This window comes from Gopherus flavomarginatus, chromosome 9 (assembly GCF_025201925.1).
Source record: "Gopherus flavomarginatus isolate rGopFla2 chromosome 9, rGopFla2.mat.asm, whole genome shotgun sequence".
In the NCBI taxonomy this organism is placed as follows: Eukaryota; Metazoa; Chordata; order Testudines; family Testudinidae; genus Gopherus; species Gopherus flavomarginatus.
The window spans coordinates 17,103,972-17,118,595 of record NC_066625.1 but is presented as its reverse complement, the minus strand read 5'-3'; positions in this window follow the sequence as shown (position 1 = coordinate 17,118,595).

The following is a 14,624-nucleotide window of genomic DNA, read 5'->3' as shown; positions in this document are numbered from 1 at the left end:
TCCACAGGTTCGGCCGATCATGGCTCCCACGGGCCATGGTTCGCCACTCCAGGCCAATGGGGGCTGCAGGAAGGGCAGCCAACATGTCCCTCAGCCCACACTGCTTCCTGCAGCCCCCATTAGCCTGGAGCGGTGAACCATGGCCAGGTAAACAAACCAGCCCGCCCCACGGGGGGTTTCCTGAACAAGCGGAAGCCCTAGTTTGAGAACCACTGCATTAGAGCCAGGGCCGTGCAATCCATTAGGCGACCTAGGTGGTTGCCTAGGGCACTAACATTTCTGGGGTGGCGGCCGCCCCGGTCATCGGCGGCATTTCGGGCATGGGACCATCCGCTGCCTCTGTCGGGGGCGCCATTTCAGGGACGGGATCTTCCACTGCCTGAGACGCCAAAAAAGCTGGCGGCGCTCCTGATTAGAGCACATTATAGTAATAGCACTTTAGACTTGATAAGATTAAGAATGTGCTCAGACGCCATCGTGATAGGTGAGTTCAAAATACCTGGATAGACAGAAGAATAAATACCTGCTTAGTTAGAAAAAATATGAATACAGATTTAATTATATTAAAGGTACAGAGGGTACCATGAAAAAGTAAGAAAATTCAATACTGTTCTACTGGCTTTAGATTGCATACCACCGCGACTTTTACAGAGTCACACTGAATGAATATTTACTTTGCAATGGCGCGTAATGCTTAATATTTTTCATCCCTAAATCCTTCAGTCTTTCTTCAGTCCTTGGAACTAATGGCAGTTTGCCTAAGTAAAGAGTGCAGGATTTGGCCCATGTGCTGTACAATAATTTATTAATTCTGAACTAGGAAATCGCGACAGCAGATTTTCCAGCTGTCAGCAGCTCAAATCTGCAGTTTGTGACAACTTTACAGTAATCTGATTCCAAACATGCGGAGACATTTCCCTCCTTTAAAGGAAGCTGTTCAACTAAAAATGTATCCCAGTGCAATAGAATATATTTGCTGGTTTTCAGCAAAGCTAAATGATAAGGGTCAATGTTTCACTAGTGCCTCAAAAACTGAGCCCATAATTGTTCATGTCTATGGTTTTACAAGTGCAAGAACTCAGATCTTTGCGTGAAAATCAGTTAATTAGATGGCTGATTCTCTAACTGAGATTAGAATGTGCCTAGCCCTGCTTGGGTACAGTCACAAGCCTGGCCCTAGAGGAGCACCAGGCCTGTTCATGGGTAGTGCCAACAATGCCATAAACTTCTCCACAGGAGAAAGAGAAGGGGGTGGAATGATGGCAAGTCTATTGCCCTGTTCTATACCAGTCAGTAGTGCTGGGATGTTCAGCAGGGAGCACTCTCCAAGGGCATAACAAGAGCTACTTTGGCATGGACTGACCTAGCATTGCTCCAGGACTACCGTCAGGCACTCTTGCTGAGGCTGAAGACCTCTATGCATATACATACAGAGAAAATACCACGGGAGTGAGGCTTTACAGCTACAATCTAGCCCTACATAAACCCAAATATTTGCAAGTGTAAACATTTATACAGGAGTAAATGCATGGTGGTAAAAACAAAAAACCTAACAAACGGTAGGCCTAATTTCTGAGGCCAACTTTAGGCATCTTTGGAAATATGGTCCTCGGGGACGATGGCAAAAAATGTGGGTCCTGGTCATAGGCAAAAAGGCCTTTGACTGTCCATTGAGTTACCTTAAAAAAGCCAATCACTGCCAAATCTTCAGAGTTGATGATAGCTTCAGCTTGGTCAGTGCTGTTGATAACTACAGTGCTGGGTCCTATTCGTCTTCTCACCCAGGTAATAAATGCAGAGGCCTCTCTCACTCCTTTGGAACAAGTTAAAAATTAAAAGGACTGTCAAAGAGAATTACAAAAAGATATCAGTTTTCTGAACAACCAAGATGACAAGAAGTGCACAAGATTGTTGAGTCTAAGTTCATTTGAACTCCATGCACCCCTGAACTCTTGGCTATTGGATAATTAAAGGCGGACTTAAGCATTGAAATTCAAATCCAGATCCCAATCACTTGAACAGGTTCAGTGTATCACAATACAATGTATGTGGTCGTCATTGTACTTTCTGGGTTCTCTACAAACAACAATTGGGCATGTTGCCAATTGCCTGTTCAGTCACAGATTTTATGGGTGTTTTGAGGCCAGGGCTCTCAGACAAGTAGGAAAGCATGGAGCACAAAGATTCATGTGTGACTGTACGGCACCCATGAGCTATACAGAAATACCAACCTGTGGTTTAACCTGACATGACTTCAGAGCAATTCCACAGTTTGTTGAGTTATCTATTGAGCTAAAGTAGGTGTTATATTTGTACCTTTGCACAGCAGAAGAGAGAGAATAGGTGCTGAGGCATATTAAAATGGTTCTTCAATGTTAGAGCTCAGCTTTTTTGGTTTACAGGTAAGAATTGAGGCCCAAATGGTCAAGACCTTTAATTCTCAATGCTCCCAGCTTTTAGCTACTGGACTCAGTATTGCCAACTCTCACAATTTTATCACAAATCTTATGATATATGATGATTTTTTTCCCCTTAAAGCCCCAGCTCCTTTGGTCAAGAATCTCCACTTTTATTTAAAAATTAAGTTTCTATCCCTCATGTTTGCAAAAAAAAGTTTAGAAACATGACTCCTAAAGGCTGAAAGTCCCAGCCTAAAAGAATGCCCTTTTATCTTTTTCAGTATAACTAGGGTGACCAGATGTCCCGATTTTATAGGGACTGTCCTGATTTTGGGGTCTTTTTTTGTATATAGGATCCTATTACCTCCCCACCCCCTGTCCCAATTTTTCACATTTGCTGTCTGGTCACCCTAAGTATAACCTTCTTTAAGAAGAGGCACAGATGTACACAAAGGGGTCCAGCAAGGAGTGACTCAGAATTGTATATGAAAAAGAGCACTGATGTAGTGCCAGCCTGTATGTACTGTGCTATGGTGTAGTTATGCTACATATTACAAACATTCAATCAAACATTCAGACCCTGAAACTGTGCGTCTTGTCAGTTTAACAAGAATAAAATGCAGGGAAGGCCTGTTCAGTTGATTGCCACTCAGACATTTTGCTGCAGCACTCACTGCATCTGATTCCAAATAATAATTTTTAAAAGCATGGCAGGCTTACATTTGTCCTGAAGAACACAAGTCTGAAACGTAAGGTGTCAGAACAGAATCTAGTGACTGCATGGCATTTGAACGCTGTCTGCATGCAGATCCAAGCTCTTATAGCTAATCTGTTACATCAGCCATACAGACCTCAGCAAATCTGTTTTTGGATTAATCATTGTCTTAGTTTGCCTGAAATGGCCTTGTACTTAGTATATTTGGGCCAAATCCTGGTCTCACTGAAGTAAATGGCTCATTGAATTCATTAAGATTAGGATTTGGCTCTGTTTATCAGCTGTCGTGATGACCATTTAAAAAAATCCCTCTTTCATCAAATATTTCAATGGACTTTCTTGTTTTAAGCTTCATCTTTCAGTGCCAGCTCAAAGGCATTTGTTTTGTATTTAAGGGTTATACATTTCCTCTGATAAATAACTCACTGGATAACTATAGCACATCCACATCAGGCCACTTTTAATACTTCAAGCAGCTATAACCTATCAGTGAGAGCAATAGTTCGATTTTTCAGTACTATGCTCGCTCATCATTGTAAATAAATGACTTGCCAGTCAACCAGTTAGTAACTTGGAGTTGTGTGCTCTAGCTAATTTGTGAATTCTTTTTTACATCACTGCCCACTTTCACAAGAGGCTAAATATATTAACTCTTTGTAGTTCATTTATAGGTAACGCTGAAAGGGCAGCTCTATTCTGGCATCATCAGGCTCCCTGTTCGCTGTCTCTCAGTAACATACACATCAAATGAGTTTGCAAGCTAAAAGGTGGTTTCTTGCCAGCCCTACAGACTCAACCAAAGACCCAGGCTAGATTCTTTCATTCTCATGCATCACTCACTACCACTAATAAAAGTTCAGTTGGCAAATCATGCCTTTGGTGACACCTGTGCAGGCCCTCCTGTTTATACAGGTGTAACGACTGGAACCCATAAAATAATTCTGTTGATGCACAAGAAGGAATAGAAGTACTGAGAACACAGCAGCTCCACTGAAGTTTGTGGGAGCAAGAGGCGGCTCAGCAGCTCTGAAAATCTGAGCCACTTATTCACATGCCTAAAAGTGGGTTTAGCAACCAAAGTTTAGGCTCCTGTTTTTACAAAATCATGGCCCATCTACTTCTCTTCAGACTCCAAAAACATGTCCCTGCCCAGGCTACTTACCTCTGAGCTGCAAGAAAACAGTTTAACCAGTGTGCACAATTAAAGAGAGAGGTAGGTAAAAATAATATTATTTGTATCTATTTTTAATGAAGCAAAAGCTCTAATCAAGTCTGGATGTCCAGGAATTGTGCATATTCTGAACTAGGGAATGCACAGGCCAAATGCTATAGTCTGTTTAATATATCTTAATGTACTTTACATGCAATCTTTAAAATGATTCCATTGCATTATTGGGCTTTATGTGAGCTCCCTCTGGTGGGTAATTTGCCAGCTTCAAAATTCCTTCTTAGGTTATAGGATCATATAACTATAACTATATATACATCTCTCTCTCTCTCTCTCTCTCTCTCTCTGTGTGTGTGTGTGTGTGTGTGTGTGTGTATATATATATATATATATATGTATATGTATATATATATATATATATATATGTATTTATATATATCTATATCTATATCTCACACACACACACATTCAATTCAAAACAGACAAGGTTGTTGTTAAAACAGTCCTCTCCAAACCACAGTGCAGACCTCTGCTATTTATGCTGTCCTCATACTGTGAATGGAATCTGTACTAGGAATCCTGTGGGTGGTACAAATGCAAAATAAAAAATAATTGTGCCAAATTCTCTGCAAGTGTAACTCCATTGTATTCAGGCTTATTGTAGTCAATGGGCATGCATGGTAGTTCACTGTAGTCAATGGAGTTATGCCAGCAGAGAATTTGGCTGCTATCTGCATTGCTGGTCGGAGAAGAGCATTTAAATCCTAACTTTGGAAGACATGTTCAAATCCTAGTTTGTCTTTATTAAATGCACACTGGTACACATAGATATGCCTGCATATCTAGCTAAATATACATATAATATCAAGGCCAGAATCCCTTTACTATCTAATACATTCTCTTGCTGAGCATGATATTCTGTCCAGTCAACAATGTACTAAGTCTTTTCCATCTGTAATACAATGGATATTATGCCCTTCCATCAATCCAAACAACAGTTTACCTTTGCAATCTATAGGATTTTTCCTATCCCCATCCACAAAGAACTTCATAGTTGGAAACTCTTGAATGTTAAATTCTTTTTTCAGATCTTTTTGGTCTGTGATATCAACTTTGCCAAATCTGATACCAGGAGCTTCTTTTTTAAGCTGCCCCGCAGCTTTCGCAAATTCTTCAGCCAGAATCTGAGATGGTCCAGATAAAGAAATGTCTGAAAAGGATCAACAAAGAGAAAACCAATCATGTAGTCATGAGTGTTAAGTCTCAAACTCAAAGCCATTAAGTCAGGCAGTATTTTCAAGGGATAAACAGGGCTGTTGATGAGACACAAGACAATGGGAACCTATCCCATCCAATGAGCCTAAAACAGGAGAGACCTTTTTGATCTATTTTGTTCATTATGAATGATCAATCTCTGCATGTTTATATGTATTTTTGTGTTTGTACCTGTGCAATGTGTAGCAAGAAATGTCATTTAAAAGCTCTAATGAGGGGGCTAATTTTTGGAGAGGGGAGAAACAAAATGGAGTCATCTGTGATTGAATATTCTGGTCAAATTTTTTAAAATGGGAGCCTAAGGATAGGGTCATTTAATTCATAAAAAGTCACTTAAGTCAGCTAATTTTCAAAGCTGCTGAGTACCCAACAGCTCCCAACAACACAGGTTTTTATAACACAATTTATGTGTGTCGGAGCTGTGGGAAGCGAGTTCTAGTCAGCACTCTGCAGGTTTATGTTGGGTTATTACGGAGAAGGGGACAAGAAATGAATTGCCTGTATCCAGCTGCTTTGAACTCAGAGGTATGTATTGGATAAATGCTAAGAGTTCTCCAGTTTTGCAACTTGTGGAAAGGACTTTTAAAAGCAAGTTAGTTTAACGTTCTACTGATAAAACTGAGATATGTTATCGCCTCATTTGGCTTGCTTTACTATTTAACCTAAAGAGGGGTGTGAAAACTTGAAATACTGATTTCCTTTCAATCCCTGACAGAAACATTTTAGTTTTATCAATATACCTTTCAAACAGGGACAGATAGTCTGGCTTATTTATAAACCAAATTGTAAATCCAACGGCATGACTATTTTTTTAATCTAATGTCTTTTGTACTACCATAGAACTGGAAATAAATACACGTCTCTACAATTTTCCTAATCAAGACACTGCCTTATATAATAGTACCAGAAAGTGAATGATCATTTTCATTAGAGCTCTCATAAATGAATGGCAGATAAAACGTTTAATCTAGCTCAGTGATCAGTTACATTTCCCCGCATGATTCATCATCATCGTCGTCATTCTGAGTCCTCACCATAAATCATTCTTCCATCCAACCAGTGCAATCAGGATCATGAATAGTAATACCTAGCAACTGCTTTTTATTATTAGTTATTTGACCTGTATGGATTCAGTGCAGTAAGGACTCGGATAAGAAAGCTTTGGAATCAATGGCACAAAGCAGTTTATCAGCTGAGGGTCTGGTTACTTGTTTTTATATGATCTAATGGAGCTCAGGAAAGGCAGTGCTGGTACTCCTGGATTTAAATCCCACCAACATGCCTGTGTTACCTTAGTCATGTCATTCAGCAAAATATTAAAGTATGTACTTAACTTTAAACATGTGCTTACGTCTCACCAAAGTAAGTTGGAGTTTCTGTTGGTGCAAATGGGAGATGCATCAGGCCATTAATTTCTGTGTATCTTGGTTCTCCCAAGTGTAAAATGACTGTGATACTACCTACCTTCTTTCTGGTAATGAGTGTGATACTACCTACCTTCTTTCTGGTACAGTTGGAATGTGCTTTGTTGGAGGTGTGCATGGGCTGATTTCATTCTTCTTTTTAGCAATAGTTTTCTAAGTGAGTTTATAAGACCTCCTAGAAGTGTAAGGATCAGACAGGTCAACAGTGCTGGCCCTTTCTGAGTTGTAACAGAAAATATTGGGTGACATCTTGGCTTCACCAAAATCAATGAAAGCTTCGCCATTGACTTCAGTAGGTCAGGTTTTCACCCAGTGAGTTTATGGCAGGGGTGGGCAAACTTTTTGGCCCTAGGCCGCATCTGGGAATAGAAATTGGATGGTGGGCCATAAATGCTCACAAAACTGGGGTTGGGGTGTGGGAGGGAGTGAAGGCACCGGCTGGGGGTGCGGGCTCCAGGGTGGGGCTAGGGTCGGAGGGTAGGAGAGGAATCATGGCTGGGGCAGGGGTTTGGGGCACGGGGAGAGGCTCAGGGGTGCAGGCTCTGGGCAGCTCTTACCTCAAGCGGCTCCTGGAAGCAGCGGCATGCCCCTCTCCAGCTCCTACATGGAAGCATGGCCAAACGACTCTGCACGCTGCCCTGCCTACAGGCACTGCCCCTGCAGTTCCCATTGGCTGTGGTTCCCAGCCAATTAGAGCTGATGGAGCTGCGCTTGGGGCAAGGGCAGCATCCGGAGCGGAGCCCCTGGCTGCCTCTACGCATAGGAGTCGGAGGGGGGCCATGCTGCTGTTTCCACGAGCTGCATGGAGTGGCACCCGACCCTGCTCTCTGGCTGGACTGCCAGAGCAGGGCAAGCCCCAGATCCTGCTCCCAACTGGGAGCTGGAGGGCTGGATTATAATGGCTGGCTGGCCGAATTCGGCCCTCAGGCCGTAGTTTGCCCAACCCAGATTTATGGCTTTTGTTAAAAATGCTGACTTACAATTTTATTTTCTCAAAACATTACTATACTAACTTGTTTCTCATGTAAACTATTTTTAACTCAGAGATTCAGAAGCTGTTACAAGCCCATCCATCAGAGCAACTGCTCCAGGTGCAGATAAGTTAGTGGGGATACCATGGTGATGAATGCCACAGAACTTTCTAGATGGAAGGGACTTCTCTACATAAAATAAATCGGACTAAAAGCATCAGTGGATCAAACTGTGATCTAATTACCTGTAAAGTTACAGTTTCATCAAATAAAGCAATTTTGGTTTTACAGGAGGATAAAATCTATCAGAAAGTTCTAACTTTAGTTGCTCTCTCTTTGCCAGCTATAAAAATGGTCCTACCAACCTTCCCTCTCCCCTCCCCTACACAACTTTTGTAAAGTATTTGCCCTCCAGATTAAACTTTGTATGTAGAGTGCCAATCCAAGCACATTTGTTATATTCTAGCTGTAAACTATTGTAAATAAGAGTATTTGATAGAAAATCTGACCTACCATGTACATAAATGGCACATCCAAAGTATAAAAAATGTTAGAACATATGAGGCAATATTTGCCAAGCACAGGTAGGTTATGCTTTAAAATAGGCACAGAGAAAAAATGTTTCGTAACACAGGCTATGGTAGACATGGAGCTGCTATGTAATAATCTAAGAATCCTGGTATGTAATAACTTTATGAATAGTGTCTTCTGGGCAGTGTGGTGCAGTTACTGTGTAGCTACACTGGGTTATTAGAATTTCCTGTATGAATGTATTGGTCTAGCTTAATAAGGCGCTATTGGAAAAAGAAGCAGGAAAGCAATACAGTAACAAGTATTAGGCATGCGAGTAGTCCCACTGACCTCAACAAAAGCACATGCTTAAATTCTTTGCTGAATTGAGGCTTTTTAATGCTTAAATTAAGGAAGAAAATGCTTTTAAATTTAACTTTTAACCAATTTTTTGTTATTCTCCCACTGACGTAGCACTGTGCACACCGGCGCTTATGTCCATATAACTATGTCGCTCAGGGGGTGGTTTATTCACACTCCTGAGAGACATAAATTCTGCCTACATAAACTGTAGTGTAGAACAACTACACAGATTCCAGCATCCATGGGATTAGGACATGTGCAGAACACAGGGGTAGATGCAGTTGGACAGCCAGTCTGTTGGCATAGAGCTTAAGACAGGGTTGGCAAAGGTCACCATTGAAAAACTTCTGATTGGGGTGACAAGACTGGTAACTACACTACAAATACCATCTCTATTGTTTATCAACCTATTGAATCAAACACAACTGTCAGAAAACGAATGACCTTTAAAATGTCATCAGACCAATCATTAGATTTTATTTGGCAGGGGGTAGTCTTCAGCTAAATGTCAATACTTTATTTTAAAAAACAGTATTTTGGGCTTTAAAGGACTGACTTTTACTGACTTGTCTCCTGCGATCATCACTAAATTCCCACTCACCCAGTCTCATCACTGGTTTGTGAGTTCTTCTGATGATCTTTTTAAAATGGACCTGTAGCGAGGCGGCGGGATACTCCACAGCTCCACTGAGGGATGAACCTCCCCTAACACCAACGTGGGCGGAGCCACTGGGTCCTGCGCCCGCCCCTCAGAGGTCATGGTGCAGACCCAGAAGTATAAAAGCTCACCTGCAGAGCTCAGTGGAGAACCAGCCGCTGCAGAGACCAGACATCCGTGATCGAGCTCCCTCTTGGGAGACAGCAGCAGCCCGCAGCCGGCCTGATCTCGCACCTGGCCAGCCTAGCCTACCCCGTGCGCGCTACCCCGAGGAGGACTGGTCGAGCCTGCCGCTTCCTAACTACTCCAAGGAGGAGCCGAGCCTGCCCCGTGCCAGCTACCCCAAGGAGGAGCCGAGCCTGCCCTTTGCTGCATACCCCGAGGAACCGATGGTGCTCGAGACCGCTGAGGATGCTAGCATGACCCAGGTAACCTACGAGGGGGAGTGCAGAAGTAGCCCGGGGCAGCTGCCCCCAGTCTGGCTGCAGCACTGCCTGAACATATGTCAGTGTGTTGTGTCCAGGATCCCCACTGACAGCAGAGACCCCCGCCATTGCTAGGGCCCCAGGCTGGGACGCAGTGGAGTGGGAGGGCCTGCGTCCCCCCTGCCACCCACTCCTTGGGTGGCAGACTCCCCCTTCTCCCTGGCCTGCAGCGGCTAGAACGTCCTGCTATTGAACTGCTGACTCAGCCCCTGCCTAAGGGCCTGAGTCCCGGACTGTTTGCTGCCCCGCCCTGACCCAGGGCCTGGGCTGCTATTTGAACTATTGACTCAGCCCCCTGCTTAAAGGCCTGAGTCTCTGACTGTTTGTTTGCTGCCCCGCCCTGGCCTAGGGCCTGGGTCGCCATTTGACTATTGGCTCAGCCCCCGCTCCAAGGGCCTGAGCCCCTAACTGAGTGTGCGTTATTCCCCACGACCGCAGAGCCGACGGCCGGCGAACTAGAGCGAGGCGGTGGGATACTCCACAGCCCCGCTGAGGGACGAACCACGACAAAGCTGCACCACAGGACCTGAATCTAAAACACAGCCCTTATCAGTACAAGTGGATTGTGACAAATTGAGCATGAGCACAGCAGAAATAAAATATCCGGCATCTGAAGCTGAAGACAATTCAGGTTGCTTAGTTCAGGTACAGGAAGAGGAAACAATAGGACATAAAGGTACAATTGTTAAAAGAATCTCTTTTCCTCTTGCTATTCTCATTATTTTCCTGCTGTTCTCTTTTCATGTCGCTAGTCTCATTCCTTCTGACTTTCAGTAAAAATCAAGAATCAATGAGTGACTTTTAAATTGCTTATTTTTACCAAGGGGAACCTTTCACATGCTTATATAATGTTATGAATCATTTCTTTGTGTGAGGAAAGTGCCTGCAAAGAAGGACAGTGGTCACTCTTCTTACCTGTTTAGCTGATTTCCAAAGTTTCTATCGCTTTAGGAGCTACAGTAAGAACACAGAGATTTCTGAAATATCCCCATCTTTAGAGCAAATCACACACACACACACACACACACACACACACACACACACACACACGCCGTTTGGGGGGGTGGTTGCTTGTTTGTTGTGTTTTGCCTGGTTTTGCTTCTTTCCAATGTACAGAAAAAGTCTGAACATTTTTGGTTGTTATTTAAAAAAAATACGATTTAATTCTGGCTTTTCTACATTATAAATTCAAGTCCTGTCAATGTTGTTTTCCTGGGCAGACTCAATTGGAGAAATAGTATGCTTATGACATTGCAGATGGCATGAAAGTAAAACCTGATGAATTGAGAGGGAAACTGATTTTGAATCAAACTGTTTAAAAGTTGGATTTTCGCTTGCCCCTATTAGTTATAGATTTGTATTCCAGGAGCACCTAAAGGGCCCAACTGTGATGAAGGCCCATTGTGCTAGGTGCTGTATAAACACGTAGTGAGACATAGGCCCTGCCCTGAAGAGTTTATATACTGAATAAATAAGATGGACAAATGGTAAGAGGAGGAAATACTATTGACCCATTTTACAGATGGGGCTCTAAGGCAAAGCATGTCATGCCCAAGTCACATAGAAAGCTTACAATGGAATTGGGGATTGGAATCGAGAGCTCTTGAGTCCCATCAGGCCAGCCTTCTTAAACACAGAGCCATCACGAATGAGCCACTGATTTTGTTTTTTAAGAATGCAACTTATTAGACTAAAATATATTGAAATGTGATCATTAGGGATGAGATTAGCCAATACAAAAATAGTGTATTTAATGGCCCTACAGCATCCTTCAAATGAGTCTACATGGAAGCACAGCAGTTGTCTCCATCTTTACCTAATTGTCATCTGCCTCCAGTTTCACTCTGCAGTCTTTATTGATGGTCCTGGCAATTACTGTAGTAGCAGTGAGCCTGCCTGCTGTCAGGCTAAGTACTGATTTCCTAGCCAGAATCTCAGCAGGCCAACTCTGCATCTTTCGATGTGTAGGCTGCTTATTCCGTTTCTCCGTAGACATATAATTTTCCCTGTAGAAAACTCTTGAGGGGGCCTGGAAATCAGAAGTGCTTTGTTTCAGTCCTGTCTCTGCTGCAAACTTTCTTGTGAACTTGAGCAAGTCGTTTAAAGCCTGATCCTACTGACACTGAGATCAATGAGAAAACTCCCCCTGACTTTAAAAAAACAAACAAAAAAACAAACGAGGAGTCCTTGTGGCACCTTAGAGACTAACAAATTTATTTGGGCATAAGCTTTCCTGGGCTAGAACCCATTTCATCAGATGTATGAAGTAAAAAATACAGGAGCAGGTATAAATACATGAATGGATGGAGGTGCTTTACCAAGTGTTAGGTCAGTCTAACAAGATAAATCAATTAACAGCAGGAAACCAAGAGAGGAAAAGTAACTTTTGAAGTGGTAAGAGAGAGGCCCATTAAAGACAATTGACATGAAGGTGTGAGTAATAGTAGGGAGAAATTAGTATTGGGGAAATTAAGTTTAGATTTTGTAATGACCGAACCACTCCTAGTCTTTATTCAGGCCTAATCTGATGGTATCTTGTTTGCAAATTAATTCCAGTTCTGAAGCTTCACATTGGAGTCTGTTTTTGAAGTTTTTTTGTTGAAGAATTGCCACTTTGAAGTCTGTTAGAGTGACCAGAGAGATTGAAGTGTTCTCCTACTGGTTTTTGAATGTTACGATTCCTGATGTCAGATTTGTGTCCATTTATTCTTTTGTGTAGAGACTGTCCGGTTTGGCCAATGTACATGGCAGAGGGGCATTGCTGGCACATGGTGGCATATCTCACATTGGTAGATGTGCAGGTGAATGAGCCCTGAATGGTGTGGCTGCTGTGGTTAGGTCCTATGATGGTGTCTCTTGAATAAATATGTGGACAGAGTTGGCACCGGAGTTTGTAGCAGAGTTTGGTTCCTGGGCTGGTGGTTTTGTTGTATGGTGTGTAGTTGTTGGTGAGTATTTGCTTCAGGTTGGAGGGCTATCTGTAAGCGAGGACAGGCCTGTCTGCAAAATGTGGCCCATATATCTCTTGGGCCAGTTTCTGTACTAAATTGGGATAATATAACTGTGACATTATATGATTAAAATATGACCATATAGGTCATTGTTAAGGCTAAGATTTTGTCATGGTTATTTTTAGTAAAAGTCATGAACAGGTCATGGGCAATAAACAAAAATTCATGGAGTCCGTGAATTGCTTGTGACTTTACTAAAAATAAGCAGGGGGCAGAGCTATGTAAGGGGGAGGAATGGAGTCCCATGGGAGGTGGGGGGGACTGACAGGCTGAGCTCCCCACCATGGCAAGGGGCACAGCCCCAGCTGCAGCAGGGGGGCACAGCCACGGGGGACACACAGTCCCCACTATGGAGCTGGCCACAGCTGCGGGACAGGAGTGCGCAGCCTCCACTGCAGCCCCCTCCAAGCCACAACCAGGGGGCAGTTTGCATGGTCCTGGGAAGCTGCAAAGGGGTATTAGAGCATCACGGTACCTATTTTACATTGCCAAATGTATGTGTCCCTTCGCCTGCTCCCCCAGGGCTTGCATATGGTACAGAACAATTTGTGACCATTTTCAGGAACCTTGGCCTTAAGGAGTAAGACTAGTGTTTTCAGAGCAGCCTAAAGAACTTAGGTACCCAAATGGCATTGACTTCCATATTTTGCCATAGCAGTCAGACCATTCGGGTGGGGTCAGTCAGTGCCACCTGAGGTCACACACAGAGTACACAAATGATATGTGGCTAAAACAGCCATGTCGGGTCCACTAGCCTCCCCTGAAATACAGGAAAGAAGGTGGTGGCAAATTTGAGTGCCATGACATTATTTCCAAACTGCATTTCCTAGTTATGATTAACTCCGCTCTTTTGCAAAAATGAAAGAGAAATTTGAATTTCTGCTCCCTGTATCCTCTCAATATTGCCTCTCTCATTTTCTTACTGCAGAGCACAACCTATTACAGAGAATGAGCTAGTGAAGAGGACAGAAAGGAGATAGATTTCTGGGTCCTCCCTTCATGTGATACTGGGACTTTGCCCTGTTTGCTTTGCACTGAACATTTAACTGGCCCAGTGCTGCCAGACAGAAGTCAGTGGCTTTTCTTTTTTGCAAACTTTCAGAGAAAATGTGCCCTTGACATTGTGCTGAGCTGACTGACACCAGAAGGTTTGGGCAGTCTCTGGAGGGGAAGCACTAAAACAGGACTGTCCTGCTGAATACTGTGGGGCTGGTAAGTTTGTAATGAGATGCAGTGGGGAAAGGGTTGGGGAGGATTAATAAGGGGTAGGCCTGAATTAATCCCACATGTGGACCTTGTATTCACAGCTAGGTTTGCAGAGTTTGCAGCTCAAACCCCAGTCGGTAATGGACCAAAGCCAAAGAACCCAAACTTTTTGCAGCATTTTGTGTTCTGTCTCATTCTCTCTCCATCCTTCCCCAATCAGAGATGGGCCCAAGAAATGAAGAATGATCCTTTGCTGACTCAGGAGGTCTTAAGATTAATTCCTGGTTGTCCCACAAGCTCCCTGTGTGACCTGGGGCAAGTCGCTTCATCTCTCTGTCTCTGTTTCTCATTTGTGAAATGTTGATAACAATTAGAGCTGTGCAAAAAAATTTTAAAAAACCCTCGTTTTGGGTCAAACTGACAATGAAATTTTACAGAC